This window comes from Lepisosteus oculatus, chromosome 14 (assembly GCF_040954835.1).
Source record: "Lepisosteus oculatus isolate fLepOcu1 chromosome 14, fLepOcu1.hap2, whole genome shotgun sequence".
NCBI classification, from domain to species: Eukaryota; Metazoa; Chordata; class Actinopteri; order Semionotiformes; family Lepisosteidae; genus Lepisosteus; species Lepisosteus oculatus.
The window spans coordinates 45,193,687-45,206,704 of record NC_090709.1 but is presented as its reverse complement, the minus strand read 5'-3'; the positions used below and the strand labels follow the sequence as shown (position 1 = coordinate 45,206,704).

At 44.7% G+C, this 13,018-nt stretch overlaps 1 protein-coding gene and 1 non-coding gene across 2 annotated transcripts in view; one reads left to right on the top strand and one right to left on the bottom strand.

Moving 5' to 3' along the window:
• Positions 1–13,018, bottom strand: part of LOC138243434 (uncharacterized) — a 421,149-nt gene that overhangs the window by 185,740 nt on the left and 222,391 nt on the right. The window lies entirely within an intron of this gene.
• On the top strand, positions 6,195–6,307 carry trnal-caa (transfer RNA leucine (anticodon CAA)). Its single transcript has 2 exons — positions 6,195–6,232; positions 6,262–6,307. It is a non-coding gene; the product is annotated as a tRNA-Leu (tRNA).

Below are 13,018 nucleotides of genomic sequence, written 5' to 3'. Positions count from 1 at the left end.
GGAAATCTGGGGAGATCTGACGCAGCGGCTGATGCTGCTCCTCCTTTTCCAGGGCATCTGCTTTTTCGATTTGTTCATGCCTGTGCTCTAGGAACCCTGCAGGGGGCAGTGCAGCGGTGGAGCATGCCTGACCCTCGGCTGAGTGGTCATCTGGAGCACCTGAGTGATCTGGGATTGTTACCCCATTCTCAATGTTCAGTTCCACCCTGCACACTTCCTGATTGAGGAATCCCTCTATCGGCATGTTTACAATCGTTCGCTGGGGGTAGGTGTAGGACACCTGCTCGCTCCCCCCTTCCCTCGCTAGGGGTTCAGGGAGCTGCCCCAGCACTGGGATAGCTAGTTCACTGTCTTTGAACTTACTATCACTCACCAGGCCCATGTCAGTGCAGGCTGGGGTTCTGACACCCCTCTTTCAATGTCCTGCACTGGCAGGCGGGTGGCTTGACCATCCAGCTCCAGTCTGGGTGAACCACTGTTGGTCAGACTCAGACTGACAGACTGAGCTGGAGGCTGTAAGAAAACCGTCTCGGCTTTCATTCCCTGTCCCTTCTGGGGGACTGGGTGTGTTGGCAACCCTGCCGTTGAGGCAGGAACAATCAGGTCAGTCTCACTCACTACCTGGTAGTTGTGAGAAATAATGTTACCTGACTGCAGGTTCCCTGGGTCAAAGCAGAGGGAATCGGCATCTGGGAACAGGTGTGTCCACAGCGCAGTAGTCTCAGCGTCCAGCTGGACCTCCTGTCTAACCTGTGAATGTTGCACCAGGGGCACCTGGCGGTGGCCCTGTGACAGCTGCTCAAGCAGATCCTCACTAATAGAGGACCTCTCAGCGCTAAGGGTGAGGGCTACATCACCAACCTGCTCTCCTGCCATCTGGATCCCTTCCACCACTGCAGTGCCAGGGTGTACAGGGAAAGCTCCTTTTCATCGCCAGGTGGGGAGATCTGCTCCTCTTTAGGGATGTAAAAGGTGTGTGCTTTACCTGGTGGATCAGGCGGCTGCTCGGAGCACCGCTCCTGTGGCAGGGAGGCTGTTGTGACCTCAGCCGGGACACGACTTCCCTGTATATCCGGGGAACAAGGAAATATTTTTATTTCTTGTCCAGAGGGAACAGAAGGAATCTACGCATAGGCTTCTGTGTTCGGTGGGCACTGTGTGAGCACAGTCTGCCTCTTGGCCCCCCTTTCCTTCTGTACAGAAGGCTTAGGAGCCTTGACCTGTTTCCACACCTTGCCTTTCTGGTGATCCACCAAAGGTTCCTCTCTGAGTCGCATGCCCTTTTCTTTTTCTACCCGTTTGAGCTTGCCGTGTGACATCAAACACCTTTCAACCTCAGTGTCAATCAGTGTCTCACTGGGTAAGACATCTCCCATGGCAGCCTTGAGGTAAAAGCTTCTTGCTTTTCCTCTGCGTTTTACTGCCTGCTCTGTGACTTCAGGGGTGGAGTCAGCACTCGCTTGGGAGTGGCTGACCTCATCCAGGCAGGAACTCTTCCGCTCAATCAGATAGACTGAGGGAGGGAGAGGGGGCGGGTCTCCGCCTCCTCCAGTGGAGAGTATCAGCTCATTCACGCTTCCGGCAGCCTTGGGGAGCGGTTGTTCCTGTCCTAATAAAGCTTGTTCAAGCCTGGCCAGGCGGGCGGCTACTGAATCCTTTTGTTCAGTTTTTTCTAGCCCTTTCCCTCCCCTGGTGTTCTCATGGCACTTAGGACACTGGGTGCGGTCCAGTGTGCCTGCTTTGGAACGGGGCTTAGCCAGCTCAGGAGCCTGTGCTCCTTCGAGCAGGGGGGAATTAAGCCGGCTGGCTCTGACGGCGAACACAGTCGCTTTAGCAGGTTTTTGCTCAGAGCGACTTTGGACATCATACTCCCAGGCTTTCTGCACGAATCTCTTAATATCAGTCATTTTCATGGTCTGTGCATCTGTATGCATTAAGATCATCTTTCTGACTGACGGGTGGAGATTCGCAATGAATAAACCCTTGAAATGTGTGTTCTCTTCGCAACCCTCATCATTTCGCCCTGCAAAATAAGTTCGTCTAAGTCTCTCGTAATATTCGCGAGGGGACTCTGCTCTCTCGTGCTTAATGTTAAGAGCGGCGGCTATCGCAGCAGTCGGGTCAATAAACGCACTGTATTCTTCGATAAGTGCTTGACACAGCTCCTCTAAATCATTACAGACTTCTTTCATCTGCCTAGCCATCCACTCATGTACAGCTCTGCTGGTAGTTTTCCTGACCAGAAACACTTTCTCCTGTTCTGTGGCGTTTGGCAGGTACTGCAGGGTATACCTGAGGTCTTGAATATAACTCTCGATATTCTCTGACACTGCGGGGTCAAATCTCTCTATGTCCTTCGCTAGCTCTCTCAGAGAATGGAGATTTATTCTACTAGCTTCTCCACTGACGGAGATATGGAAGAGATCGTGGTCAGACCTGTCGCTGCTAGAGAGAGTGCTTAATAGCGACTCGAATTCAGACCTTTTAGCAACCATCGTTAACTTAAAGAGTATTACTTTTAAGTACGAAATCACAGTTTTACCACAGAAAACCACAAGATCAAGTATGCAATCAACCCGGTAGATTGCAAAAGATCACAAGACAATCAAGCACTGCTTAAAGAGCAAGGGGAACTTTTTCTTTCGGCTTTCAGCACACTGTATTGTCGTGTATGAAACCCGCGGCGTTTTTTATTGAATTATTCCGCTTGGTTGACTCATTTCAGTCTTGCCACGCCCGTGCCAGGGACGCCAAATAATGTAGGGAAAACTGGTTCAAGGACGCCAAATATGTAATCATAGTGGCTCTCTGAAGGCACCAGTTCTGTAGGGTTTGGGCATTTACTGAGACAATTATTAATTGTAGCAGTAAATCACAAAGTTGATTCTTTTGATGGCTTTAGAATCCAACCATGCGACATAACTCAAAAAACGCTCACACACAGGTACTAATACACGAGGATACATTTATTAATACGTAGAATATGCATATAAACCTAACAGATCTTATCGAGAGGGTTATCAGAATACAAAAGGTATATTCGGTCAGTTACAAAGAGTTACATATATCAAGAGGACATACGTTCAGTATATCATTCATTAAGACCGTTTCGTAAAGTGAACTTGGTTACAACTTCTACATTAGATACTCAAACAAGTACATAACTCTTAGGAATTAAATTGATATCAACTGGTTGGGATAACAATTGAATTCTCGAGCTGTAATGCATTGAAGTTGAATACTCATCCAATCTCTGGGGATTCAGATCTCCTGCGGGCACAAAGAAACAGTTGCAGGCTGTTGCTGTCCAATCCGCGCTCTCTGGCTCCGTGCCAGGCTGTGCTGTGCGGCTTGCGACGGTGCGCTGCTGATGCTCACTGTTGGCTTTAACTAGCAAAGTTTGTGCGCAGGAGAAAAGATGACTGTGGGTCCCAGCAAGTCAGGAAGAGGACCGGTTCGTTCCTGATGAAGAGCTAGTTCTGAATAGTGATTCAGCTGTCCACAGTTCCGACCTGTTCACGAGGCCTGCTGCTGGTTACTCTCTGGCAACCTCCACTCTAGACTCTTAGAACAAAGGAAAGTTCTGGCACCCGGACACACTGGCCGTTCCGTGGTTGTCCGGGCTGAGTCTCAGGATGGTCAGGAGGCGCGCTGCGAGAATGTCCTGCCCTTGGGAGCCTTCTGCTCCTGGGCCGTCCTGCCCTGGAATTCTCCTTTGAATTCCCTTTAGAATTGTTGAATCTGAATCTGAATCTGAATCGGCCCTACCAGTCCCTGATTGGTTGATCAAGGTGAGATATGAGTCACTTAGTCCTGACACTTAGTAATGCAGTCCAGACGTCCAACTGGCACTCCCTAGACAGATAGGCGCCAATGGATGACCATTTATCATGATAGCCAGGCTTAGCTAAGTGCATCCCCCTTTGGGAGCTGTCCTTATCAAAAGAAAACATCTTGCATGAATGGTTTCTCTGTGGCTGCACCACAGAGATGAACAGAGAAATGGGGCCTCATTTGGGAAGGCTCAGAACACTTAATTCTGCCTTATTATTAAGCCTCGCCGCTACACTGTTAAAGACATTTCGGGAAGCACTTTTTTTGGGACACTGATTTTTCTCCTTTGGGGAGCTAAAGAAGACTATAGGGTGGGGCACAGTGGTAGTGTAGTTGATTCTAGCTCAGAAAGTTGCATGTTCAAATTAGGTTGGGGTCAGCTAAGAGTTTTTCACCATCTGCTGGTGCTGAACCTAGAATTCTCACCATGTAGTTGAGTTCTTCTCAATATCTCAGCATCTCCAAAACATCATGTCCAACTTTAGAGACAGCTACATCAGACAATGAAAGTTTGAGACCACTTTATTATTACAGGTTCTAGCAAACCTGAAAGCTAAGGCGTTTCAGGTCACTTTTTTAATTAAAAAAGTGTCTTAAGCCTCTAAATAAAATTAGGCTTTTTTAATTGTGTATGAAATTCACTCCCATGGGCTCTGAAAGGGGAAATATACTGTTGGGATCCTCGCAAGTGAGGTGTCTCTTCTTGTGGTGAAGCACAGTTATACGTGACTTGTCCGGAATGACCCAAGACAGACTATCCAGAAGCGACGGCACCACTCCAAGTAGAATGAGAGAGAAACACAACACAGGGAGTCAAGAGGCTCCCACAATTCACCTTTCCTCACATTACTGATTTCTTCACTAACATTTTGACCGTTTTACAATCACAATGCCTGTTTCACATTAAATAAGTTTTTAAACCATCAATATTTAAGAAAAAAAATAGTACATTTTTTTTCCAATTATTAAAAAAAACATTAAATGCCTTGATTGCATAAAGTTTCACAGACAGAAGCAGCACGCTAGCACAACCAACATTAAAATGGAGGGCACACTACGATTTGCATTGACTCAAAAGTGATCGGCAGACGTCATTCCCTGCATAACGCAAAAGGTGGCAAACCGCATTTGGTTTGAGTGGACGCAAGAAAGTTTTTGTTTTCTGCCTTGATGTCAAGCTGACAAAGTATCTTTAAACACTTTGCTTAGTTTCTCGAGAGACTGCCAAAAAGCAGCTCCCTCCCTTTCGTTTGAAGTCAGTTGGAAGGGGTCTCAACAGAAGCACCTAACAAGGTGAGATTCAAACCCAAGCCCCTGAAGGGGCTGGAGCCTTAATCCAGCACTTTCTAGTGAGATCTAGACTTCTTTAACACCTCTGGATATAGTTCTTCTATGAAACAGGCTTCACACCTCTGCGTACAGCGCCCTTGATGTCATTTTATTTTTACAGCAGCCGCATCCGGAAAGTTGTGTCTTTTACGTTTTATTTGAACAACAAAACTACATACAATACAAACAAGAGCACATATAACGTATCAAGAAAATCGTCAGTGGCACATGCTATAATACAATTACACTTTATGAAAAACGTTTACACGACGTAAATAAAGATAAGGTCCGCACAGGTTGTTCTTACATTTCGAAAGAGTCCGTAAATACCCCATTACATCTATTTTGAACTGTTGAAACGTAGGACTCTTCCCAGACCATTTCACTTTATACCACATTCCTAAATGAGGATGCATCTCCTGTTTTAGAACTATTTTGGGCGGTATGGCTTATACAACACACCCACAGTATTCTAATGGTGGACTGCAGATCTGTGCTATAGTTCAGTCGAATTCGAAGGATCCAGCAATCGTACTGGATTGGACTGGGATTCTGAAATGTCTCTTGCAAAAGTATTCGGGTTTGCTTGAACCTTTGATAAAAAAAAGTGATGTTATCTGAAACTACCCAGCTTACAATCTCTGAGGTAGTTGTCACTAAACTCGGAAGTGATGTGGCACACATGTGCCGTGTGCCTTTACTTTTGTAAAAAACTGGTATCGGGAAAGTTTCTTAATATTTCTTTCGATTAGCATGCAAGAAAATGTGATCATTACCTATGGAGCCTGCCTTTTAGAAGTTCTCCCTCTAAACACCTTGTGCAGCCTCCCGACAGACTAACAAAAAGCGCCTTTTCACCAACTCAATTATAATACGCCCCTCAAAACTCACAACCGAATAACAATCCATCCGTATATTTGATTTCCAAGATCCATTCAAGGCAACTTGGCTCTTCGCAAGCAAATCATTTCAGGGAAGAAACTCAGTTTAATCAACTACTGGTGCATTCAGCACACCACTTGCTCTTGCTTGTCAGGGTGGCCGAGTGGTCTAAGGCGCCAGACTCAAGGACATGTGTCTTTCCAGCTGGCTTGGGTGGTCTGGTCTCCAAATGGAGGCGTGGGTTCAAATCCCACTCCTGACAGCTTCTGTTTTTACCTCTCTTGAATTGTTCCAGTGCTAGCTGACAGTGAATGACTGAAATATAAAAGCAGCAGAAGAAAGCAAGCAACTCAGTGCAATTTGTGAGTATTCTGCACTGTTAAAATGCACAGGTTTTCATACTTTTTGGAATTCGTAGCTCAAGAAGTGACTCCTGTTTCATTTTCTATTCACCAACTCGATTTCCATTCCACCCCTCACAACAGACTAACAAACGGCTTCATGTGCCACAGCATTCCCCTGTAGATTCGGTTTGCATTATGAATTAGGCGACCCCGAATGAAATATTTTAGTGTTGGCTCAAATGTGAGGAATTTCATGAACCCTCAAAAAGGAACGCTTGCAGAAAATGCCAGCAATTCAAAGTGTGTAGGCAGCATGAACAGACCAATTCTGCAATTTCTTTTATCGCGGGCGGTGCTTTCCGAGTCGATGGCTCTGCATTAGAAATGAGAAGTGCTGAACTCTAAACACGTTCTTGCCATTACTGCTACTCCTGCTGCTACTCCTTCGTCCTCGAAAAAAGAAAAGACAGGCATGTTTTGATTCTCAAAATGATCTTCTGGATCCACAAGAAACATGTAAATTTGATTGATTCCGCAGTATTTTGGATGTACTGTACTTATAACTTCCATCGAAGAGAGATTTCATCAGATGCATGAAATTGAAACTTTCGACTTTTTGTCTGGTATTGAAAATATGTTTAAAAAAAACCATAAACAATTTTCTAACGAACAACTCATGAAGTATTGCCAGGATCTATATTTAGCGTTCGGTAGTGATAACACTGCTGATATTGATTGAGTAGAAATCTGTGATGTATTGATAGCTTTATCTGAAGCGAGAAGTCCTAGAACGCCATCTATGAAGTTTTAGGATTCATACCATGAAATGCCTTTTGTTTCCCACCCCAACTGCTGCTTTTGCATTACACATTATGTGAACATTACCAGTTTTGGTAGCTTCTGGGCACGATTAAACTGAAACTGAAACTTATTACAAAATTCTTAAGTCAGGACTAATTTTAATATCAAATGAAATTACTACAGAAGAAAAGGTTTAACTGAAATATGAATAAGACTATGCAAGCCTGAAAAATAGAACAATTCAATTTATACAGATGCAGCCATTCAAAGTGCCCGGTACAGACACGTACTGGAGGTAATTGGCTACGGCGTCACGCATTTTGGCGCAAGATGACGCAAGATGACGCGGGGTACCGCGGTATGTGATTGGTTGACCGACAGGGGCACTCGTGGTCCGTTGGTCTGTCGTAGAAAGATTTACTGTAAACGTCTTTACTGTGCCCGTTGTAGTATTGAATATTTATATGGAATTTTACCACTGAAGGGAAATCTTAATAGCTGAGCATAAAAAGAATAGGAGCATACTGTAAGGCGTGTGAAGGCCATAAACGATATTAATTTTGGAACATAAACATACAGTATATGGCTGGTCTCGGTACTTCATACATGAAACATGGTTTCATTATGACCAGAATCGGTCTTGAGATATTTTTAACTTGATTTACAGTATTTGAGAGGTATGTCTTGACACCGATACTACGTAAATACTGCTCACTTATATGTTTCTAGGTTTATATTATGCATTTCATACGGTCAAATTACTTTTGAGCAACTGATAAGAAGCGCGCAACGGTATGCCCAGGGCGTTTTAGTTTCGTTTTGTGCGGGGACTCTGCTTTAACTATATCGCCGTGGATTGATTAGAGATATCAAGTACATACAAGTCATTTTTTAAATGTTGTAGTTCGTCTTGTAAAAATGTTACGAGTACATCATCTGTCAACAATTACACAGGTTCTGTTTCCATATTGCGGATTTTGGTTACGTAATATTATTTTCTAATTTCACGTTGTGAATATATGATTTGGGCAAACAGAGCCGCAAAGAAGTACGTTATGGGTTGTTGTTTTTTTTTATTTGCAGTTTTATCTAGAACAAGCGATGCTTAAACCTTTGTCTGATTCTAGTGAAACTATCCACACGACAGTTACCTAGGAGTTGACTTCAGTGATGTCACTGATGGGATGTTTCTAAAAATCCATCCACTGTAAAACGTCTTCTCCAGTTGTCCTGCATATGTATTCGCTAATGAAGCTGTGTGTTCTGATCCTGGTTCTCTACATTTCTGTATGAACCAGCTTAGAGGGCTAAAAAGCTTGTGTTTAAATTGAGTGTAAGGTAATTTATGCTTCTAAAGTCGTGGTCAGTATTTCAAGTGTTTTTTTTAACTTCCTGAAAAACAACTAATAATTTAACTATATGTGCAAACGTTTTATGATATGTCGCTGTTGTGAGTGTCTGTGGACATGTGCTGGCTGGACAGGAGGCTCTACTGTACACAGAGAGGGGCGGGTGGAGGGGACAAGCCCCTCTCTGTGTAGAGTAGAGTTTGATTAATAGGGAATATAATACAAACATTGTTTGGTGTTAATGTGTTGTTAAGTGTGAATTTGTACCTGTTTCCCTGAGGTCTGGCTTTTTTTCTGGAAAACCATAACTCTGGTCTTGTCCAGATTGACTGTCGGCGCCCAGGTCTGACAGTGCTGCTCCAGCAGCGCCAGGTTCTGGTGCAGCCTCTGTTCTGTGGGCGACAGCGGGACCAGGTCGTCTGCAAAGAGCAGGAACTCGATTTCCATAATTAATGCAGATCAGTAAATCAAGGGACAAAACAATTATTGCGCCCGGCTCCTCAATGGGCTTTGACGTGCTAATGCGTTGGTTTAACAGTCCGGGTGTGGCAACCCTCTAATGTCTCCAGACTTCGGCAAGAGGCACCCGCCTTTCATTGGAAGACAATGAACATTCTAGCCGTACATGTGAATATAACATAAATACACAAAGGGATTGGGTGAGCTCCCATCACAAAAAAAACTGCGAACCTGCACTACAGCGACCACAGTACAGTATGGAGACCAAGACCTTTTACGGGAAGAGACGGGGTGCTTCTGCTGCCCCAGCTTCCAAAGAGCGAAGGGTAAGCAAATACAGCAGACTTCATCTGAAATACACGATTACAGCGCATATTACAAGGTATTATTGCCGTTTTTAATTTTAAATTCAATTATAATTATTTCTTCGTAGCCTGTTCTTCAAGAAAACACTGCACGGGCGAAACGATCTTCGAAATCTACCACCAGGACAGTATAAAAGAAAGCGGTAAGACGGAAAAAAAGAAAAGTTTATTTTGATGTCTGTTCCGCGACTGATGAATACTACTGTGTGACTTTATTTCTTACATGAATTATGTTATTTTGCCACAGGCCGTGGGTCTCTGCTCTCGGCCACTGGCCAGGGTGCCAACCTGTAGAAGCAGCACCTGTGTGGAGACATTTCGGCAGCAGCGGGAGCAGTACGATGCATTACTGGGGAGGATTGGGAGGCTAGAGACACTCCTGAAAATGCAGAGGAAGGAGACAGTATGTTCCAGCAGTCAAACAGTTGAGCAGCTGTCTCCCGAAAAGTGCCTCTCCCCGCCGCGCAGGTTGCAATGCCTGGCGGAAGCTCTGCCCCCCGCAGAGCACACACCGCCTCAGGACACTCCATCCCGGCCTCTCAGTTCACCACCGCGCAGGAATCTGTTGATGCTGTCCCCGCCGTCTATCTCCCCCCAGGAAGCACTGTTTACAGAGCGGAATTCACAGACGCCAGTGGGACGAATAATTCTCCCAGATATCCAACTGCTACCCATCACTCAGGAGATGGAGGGGGGGTTGTACTTGCAGTGCATCGGCATAGACGGGAAAGCAAGAGCCGACCGCTACGCCGCCCTCGTGTTTCGAAATCTTGTGACTTTTTAAATTTACTGGGGGTGGACCATGTCTGTTAATTTCGATGGGTCCAGAGGCAAAAGTGCCTTGCCTTGCAATCTCCGGGAAACCATTAGTAGCATGGTGAATCAGAGATTCTCAACCCTTACTGCGTGCGGCTGGAAAAGAATTAGTGATCGGATCAACGAAATGCTTCGTAGAAGGAGGCGCTCTTTTCCTCTAGTCTAACAGTCTGTCCACAAACAAAACATTCCTGTTAGACAAGAGGAATTGAAAAAAAACAATTTTGTCAATGGAAACCGGTGTGTGTGTCTCTCTCTGCTGGATGTCCCTCTCACTCTCTGCTATATGAATAAAAGCATTTTATTAAAAACGCGTTTGTGTTTGTCTGGTATTTACTTTGGTCCCTTTTAACTGTTTTTCGATCTACTGTATTGCTTTGAGATGCCACTTTTAAAGGTGATATGTAAAATAAAGTTTTTTTTATTATTGTTATAGAGAAACATGATTAGATTTTCCTTGCTTCAGAAAAAAAGATCTAAAGTCCTACACATAACTTTCTTAATTCGATGTATTTAAAGCAGTGAACTACTGTAGGTGTAACATAACATTCAGAAATACAATCGAGAATAGTTTTGTGGTGTTTGTTTAGATGAAACGTTCCTAAAACGTATAACGTAACAAAATTAAAGACGATTAAAATCTGTAATCTTTCCACTTGTACTGTATGTCATCGGAAAGTTTCTGCTTTGTGTAAGGATGGTATCAAAAAGCAATCTTAAGTGGTGAGTAGCTGTGCTCAATGCATTTAAGGGACTTAAAAGTAAAAGGAGATGCTTCATATTGCTTGACTAATTTTAAAAACGAAGTTATAAATGCAGACGCTCCCTCGGTACTAGTATTTTAGTACTTAGTACTAAAGTACTAAGTATTTATTTTAGTACTAAAAATAAGATACACTCTACAGACATTCACAACGGTGACTGTCAGAAGATAGGACACACCGGCTCAGGCACCTGCTGAATGGAAAAGGGGCACTTTAATGTTCTGTATGGCTAATACTAAAGCCAATACTAATATTCAATACTTTAATATTCTTTTCTGTATGTTTAACAATAGTGGGTACTGGCCTTATTCGTCCCTGCTCCCGTTGTTAGGTGTTAATGTGTTGTTAAGTGTGAATTTGTACCTGTTTCCCTGAGGTCTGGCTTTTTTTCTGGAAAACCATAACTCTGGTCTTGTCCAGATTGACTGTCGGCGCCCAGGTCTGACAGTGCTGCTCCAGCAGTGCCAGATTCTGGCGCAGCCTCTGTTCTGTGGGGGACAGCAGGACCAGGTCGTCTGCAAAGAGCAGGAACTCGATTTCCATAATTAATGCAGATCAGTAAATCAAGGGACAAAACAATTATTGCGCCCGGCTCCTCAATGGGCTTTGACGTGCTAATGCGTTGGTTTAACAGTCCGGGTGTGGCAAGCCTCTAATGTCTCCAGACTTCGGCAAGAGGCACCCGCCTTTCATTGGAAGACAATGAACATTCTAGCCGTACATGTGAATATAGCATAAATACACAAAGGGATTGGGTGAGCTCCCATCACAAAAAAAACTGCGAACCTGCACTACAGCGACCACAGTACAGTATGGAGACCAAGACCTTTTACGGGAAGAGACGGGGTGCTTCTGCCGCCCCAGCTTCCAAAGAGCGAAGGGTAAGCAAATACAGCAGACTTCATCTGAAATACGCGATTACAGCGCATATTACAAGGTATTATTGCCGTTTTGAATTTTAAATTCAATTATAATTATTTCTTCGTAGCCTGTTCTTCAAGAAAACACCGCACGGGCGAAACGATCTTCGAAATCTACCACCAGGACAGTATAAAAGAAAGCGGTAAGACGGAAAAAAAGAAAAGTTTATTTTGATGTCTGTTCCGCGACTGATGAATACTACTGTGTGACTTTATTTCTTACATGAATTATGTTATTTTGCCACAGGCCGTGGGTCTCTGCTCTCGGCCACTGGCCAGGGTGCCAACCTGTAGAAGCAGCACCTGTGTGGAGACATTTCGGCAGCAGCGGGAGCAGTACGATGCATTACTGGGGAGGATTGGGAGGCTAGAGACACTCCTGAAAATGCAGAGGAAGGAGACAGTATGTTCCAGCAGTCAAACAGTTGAGCAGCTGTCTCCCGAAAAGTGCCTCTCCCCGCCGCGCAGGTTGCAATGCCTGGCGGAAGCTCTGCCCCCCGCAGAGCACACACCGCCTCAGGACACTCCATCCCGGCCTCTCAGTTCACCACCACGCAGGAATCTGTTGATGCTGTCCCCGCCGTCTTTCTACCCCCAGGAAGCACTGTTTACAGAGCGGAATTCACAGACGCCAGTGGGACGAATAATTCTCCCAGATGTCCAACTGCTACCCATCACTCAGGAGATGGAGGGGGGGTTGTACTTGCAGTGCATCGGCATAGACGGGAAAGCAAGAGCCGACCGCTACGCCGCCCTCGTGTTTCGAAATCTTGTGACTTTTGAAATTTACTGGGGGTGGACCACGTCTGTTAATTTCGATGGGTCCAGAGGCAAAAGTGCCTTGCCTTGCAATCTCCGGGAAACCATTAGTAGCATGGTGAATCAGAGATTCTCAACCCTTACTGCGTGCGGCTGGAAAAGAATTCGTGATCGGATCAACGAAATGCTTCGTAGAAGGAGGCGCTCTTTTCCTCTAGTCTAACAGTCTGTCCACAAATAAAACATTCCTGTTAGACAAGAGGAATTGAAAAAAAACAATTTTGTCAATGGAAACCGGTGTGTGTGTCTCTCTCTGCTGGATGTCTCTCTCACTCTCTGCTGAATGAATAAAAGCATTTTATTAAAAACGTGTTTGCGTTTGTCTGGTATTTACTT